Source organism: Heliangelus exortis, chromosome 1 (genome assembly GCF_036169615.1).
Source record: "Heliangelus exortis chromosome 1, bHelExo1.hap1, whole genome shotgun sequence".
Lineage (NCBI taxonomy): Eukaryota > Metazoa > Chordata > Aves > Apodiformes > Trochilidae > Heliangelus > Heliangelus exortis.
Genome location: NC_092422.1, coordinates 145,507,525 through 145,512,281, shown reverse-complemented (window position 1 = coordinate 145,512,281; position 4,757 = coordinate 145,507,525). Strand labels below are relative to the sequence as shown.

Here is a 4,757-nt window from a genome sequence, read left to right as displayed (position 1 = left end):
TGCCAGCATCTGTCATTTCTTCCTTGCATGGCATGCTTGCTGGGAGTGATGTCTTAAAAACAGGAAGCACCGTCTTGCAGCTGAACCTGTTCCTGAGTTCCAAGAACGAGTTTGATCAGAATTACTGGAAAAAAAGCACAGGGCTGGAATACCTAAAAATAAATCTGAGCTGATCTCTGCAGTTAGAGCCTTGGAACAGCAAGAGCTATGTGAAATCTGATTCAGGTTCTCTTGGTTTCTGCATGTGAGCTTCTGGTACCCCCGGCGTCTGGCTTTCAGGAGGGGTGGGATGATGGGACCCTTCTACACTCAAAATTGTGGAAGAAGGGGAAAGAAAAAGAGGTCACATCAGCAGCCCTGAGTACTTGCCAACAGCAGCACCATGCCTGCTGCGAACATGCTGAACTCCCTTGTAAAGGGGCACCTGCTGCATTGCTGCTTTGGTGTCTGTGGTGGTGTGGTTTGTTTGGGTTTCTCCTCCTTTGGTTGCCTGACCAGTCTGTCAGTAAATGACTACATTTTAATACTGATTTATTTCTAAATTGTTGGTCCTATAGTTACGCTTCCCTGCATTATCCAGATGAGGCCTATGTCTTGGGGGCTGTGTAAAACTCTTGAAATTGATCTTCAGAAACACCTGCAGGGGAGTGAGTTTGCTTGAAATCTGGGTGACTTTGCTAATTCCCTCCAAGCCTGTTCGCTGCCAGCTGAGCAGGAAGAGCTGCTCCTCTCTTTGCCTTGCTTGCTGCCCGGGGCTTCCAGCTCCTCTGATGAGAGATGGAAGATGAGGAGAGGGTAGTTGAGGAGTATGGGGTATGGTTCTGTTGCCTCTACTCCACCATGGTCCTGACTCCATTTTGGGTGTGTTTTTGAGGGATCAAAATGGAAATGGACTCTTTCTAAATCTTGTTTTCTGTCAAAAAGAGGAGTTTTGCCTACGTGGAAGCCAACACCCATCCTCTCTGCGTGTTGCCTTTGCTTCACCGAGCGTGTGGCTTGAGCGCTGGGGTGGAGGCGTCAGAGCCTGGATCTGGATGGGGGCAAGGAGGGTTTGCTGAGTTGGGGTAGGAGCTCTCTTTGGGACAGGAGGGAAACACACCGACATTTTTAGGTGACAGTGGGGACGGCAGGTCCATGGGTGCCTCTTCTGGATTACAGAAGAGGGCGAGTGCCTTTCTAAAGAAGGAGGAGATGCCTACAAGGGCCTCGGGTGGGCCGGCAGCTGCTCCTGGTGACAAGTCCCTGCTGCAGACAGGTCGGCACTTGCGCATTAGGGCTTGGTTTGTTTTTCGGGCTTTTGTTGTTTTGTTTTGGTTTTTTTAAAATTAATTTGGGTTTTTTACTTCTCACTTTTAAAAATTGAGAATCCATTATTCTGGCTTGGGCGCAGGCATGGCCTTGTTTTCCAGCACCCAGCCGCGTGTTTGTTTTTCCCTCGGAGTTTTTGGCAACACCATCCTGAGGCAGAGGTGGGAATCTGCCTGGGGGTCGGGGGTGTCTCCCTGCCCTAACCCTTCCTGGGGAAAGGGGAATGAGCTGCCGTAGCCCTGGAAACCCCGGCTGCCCTGCTGGCGGAAGAAGCGCGGCCAGGCGGGGGGTTGGGGCGGCAGCCCAGCCCTATCGTAGCGGGCTGTCAGGTTCGGATCCCGAACCCGGTCCTGGTCCCCGTGGACCCGGTCCCGGATCGTCGGCGTTGCCCCTTTAAGAGCGGGGTGGTTACGTCACCCCCACCGCCCCGCCCGCCCGCGAGGCGCGAGGGAGTGGGCGTGGCGTGCGGGCCCCTGCGCGTGCGCGGAGGGCCGGGGTGGGCCCGGCGTCGCCATGGCCTCCTGAGGCCCTCAGCGCCCCGGTGCCGGCGCCGGCCCGCCCGCGGGGCAGCGGGGCAGGGCCCGACTCGACCCTTCCGAGCCCCAACGGGCTGGGCCGAGACCAGCCCCGCCCGCCCCCCTCTGGAGGTAAGACGTGGCGGGGGGAAGGATGGTCACCGAACCGGGACGCGGGGGCGGCTGTGGGGGCGCGGGGCGGACCTGAAGGGCCGGGCTGGCCGTTAGGGTTGCCCGGTGGTGGCCCCCGCAAAATCACCCGACCCCCCCCGGCACCGCACCGGTATGGCCGCGGTATCGCTACTCCCCACCACCTCCCTCTTCCCGATCTCTTACGGTTGCCCTGCGCGATTCCCAGGTGCGGCCCCCAGCCTCCCCCTCCCCATTTCCCCCTACAGCCCGCCACGTTCCCCCCGTTTTGCCCCCGCCGTCCCTTCCCGCTGTGCGGTCCCCGCCGTTCCCTCTCCATAGCCTGCCCCTACCCACGCACATTGCCCCCGCTGTGGCCTCCATATTTCCCCCCTCCTGCCTCCCCACCAGCTCCCAGTGCTTCCCCCTTCCCTCCTCCCCCCTCCCGGTGCATCCCAAGCAGTCTCTTCAGCCTGTTCCCCAATATCTCCTTGCTGCAGCCCACCCAGCCTCCCCTTGCGTAAAACACGAGTTGCCCCAGCGCAGCCCCCGCACCTTCCCAATGGTGTTTGCTGCTCAGAGGCATTGGGTGGGTGTCCTTGTCCCCAGGTGGGCTGTAGGAGCACGGTCGTCATCAACAGGGTGGCGGGCGGCAGGCTTGTGTTTGCTGTGCATCTTCTGGTTCAGGCTGGGGGGACTGATGTACATCGTGCGTGTGCACGGAGAGTTCCCGTGCCTGGGTGCTCCTGTAATCGCTGGTGAGCTGTGACCACTCATTTTTTTGGATGCTCACGGTGACTTTCAATTTTACTTGCTTCGTGGAGGCTTGGTAACTGCAGCATAGTAGTGCAAGGAAGGCTTTGAAAGAATGCACGTGTGTGGTTGGGATCTGGTAAGAGGTGATCCAGGAAGGGGACTGGAGTGGTTTCAGGGACAGCTCTCTGAAAACTGCGTGGAACACCACAAAACTGTCAGGAGTGGGAGGAGGAGTGGGAAGTCTAGAGAAAATACAAAAGATGATTCCTCCTTATAGAAAATTGAAAAGTGTTCTTGCCACCTAAGGAGCTTGAGCAGGAGCAATTACTGAAGACACAGGGCTTCCCCAGAGAGTAGACTGCTTACCTCTTAAAGTGAAAAATAAAAGGCATTGATCAATAGCCAGCGAAGGCTAACAGGGTGAATGGAATTGTCCATTTCCTATCCTGCAAGAAAAAGACAACAATCGATGAAAATGTAATAATGCATACATCTTGCTAACAAAGACTTGGCTTTTTCAACACAATAGATAACTGTTCCATTGAACTTCTGTTGCTGGAAGTTACCCTTGACTCTAAGGGCTGAGCAGCCTCCCTGAAAGCTGCCAGGGACCAGAGATTTCTCTAGAAAAGTTTGTGTTATTTGGGTTTCTAGTACTCCAGGTTTGTGTTTGTGTGGCACTTTTGGAATAAAACCTCTCACACTTTTAGGATGTTGGCAAAGGGCTTTTTTTTTTTTTTCTTTTTTTCTTTTCTTCCTTCCTATGGTGAGAGTATTCCACAAAGGCCTGATTCAGGCTTTTTTTTTTTTTTTTTTTTTTTTCACCATTGTCCCCAAGAAAACAGTCTTTGAATCTGCTCTGGTGTAGTAAAGAAGTTTTTAAGTCCTTGATGCCGTTGTTACAGTTGTGTTGTAAATCTTAAGTGCAGCAGTATGCAGCAAGTGGCTGTCTGCATCGGGAGCAGAAGTGATTTGGTCTTGCTATAAAATGATCATGAAAACATTGCTGCTGAAGTCAGCATTTCTATGCAGTTTGGTGGTTTGGGAAGATGTTTATCTTTGTATTCTGCTCAGGTTTCTACAATCTGTTCAGAGGGCTAAATGGCCTGTGTTTTGGAACTGTGGGGCGAGGGGAAGAATGCCTCCCAGTCACTCGGGCATCTTTTGAACTTTTGTCTGTCTCCTTGGGACACGTGGCAGTTAGAAGGGGAAGGCTCTTAGACGTGCATAAGTTGGTCAGAAAATAAAGTTCAGCAAGCCTAGCTGGTCTGGCATATCGAAATCATTCAGAAATGGCTGGTTTCTCATGATTTGACAGAATCCAGCTAGAAATTCTACCTTGTTCTCTGTCAGCTTGTTTGCCTGTGTGCTGGTAGCAGGCTGGGAGATGAGCTTTTGCATTTTGCAGCTGTGGCATTAGGGTTCTTTTCATCTTGGGGATAAAGGAAGAATGGGTTTTGTTTTGTTTTGATTTGTTTTTTTTTCCCCGCTCATAATTAAAGTAACTTTAAAAATACTTTATGTGCTGCCTGAAAATGTCGGTCCATTTCTCTATCTAGTTCTACTGCTGAATTAACTAAAACATCTAATATACTTGTTTTGACTTAAGACCTTTTAATTTCCATGTAATGGAACTTGCACTTCATCCCTTCCTCCTCCTCTCCTGTTTTGGGTCTGTGTTTAATTGGCTTATGTTTGCAGTGATGGAGATGAGCTCTTGCCTGCTCCTAGCAGAAGTTTAATTTTGCAGCACCTCAAAAGATATTTTTGAGCTCTTGCAGCAGTGGCTGGTGGGAGCAGTGAATTCATTGGGAAGTTTTTGTTATTTTGGTCCCAGCTGCTTCAAGAACCCAGTGTTCATAGAATCATAGAATTTTCAGGGTTGGAAGGGACCTTTAAGATCATCTGGTTCCAACCCCCATGCCATGGGCAGGGACACTTCCCACCAGATGAGGTTGCTGTGTTTAAAGACTCCCAGGGATGGGGCTTCCACTGCCTTTCTGGGCAACCTGTTCCAGTGTCTCACCACCCTCATGGTGAAGAACTTCT

At 51.9% G+C, this 4,757-nt stretch overlaps 1 protein-coding gene across 4 annotated transcripts in view; it reads left to right on the top strand.

Annotated features, from left to right (window-relative positions):
- Positions 1-1,781: 1,781 nt before the first annotated feature.
- Positions 1,782-4,757, top strand: part of TMEM184B (transmembrane protein 184B) — a 33,989-nt gene continuing 31,013 nt past the window's right edge. For 2 of the 4 annotated variants that reach the window (XM_071730788.1, XM_071730776.1), the window contains exon 1: positions 1,782-1,955. The gene's annotated coding sequence lies outside the window, so the exon portion shown is untranslated. Of the gene's footprint in view, positions 1,956-2,686; positions 2,711-4,757 lie in introns of those variants that run through there. The other 2 variants (XM_071730780.1, XM_071730756.1) reach the window with 1 other exon arrangement.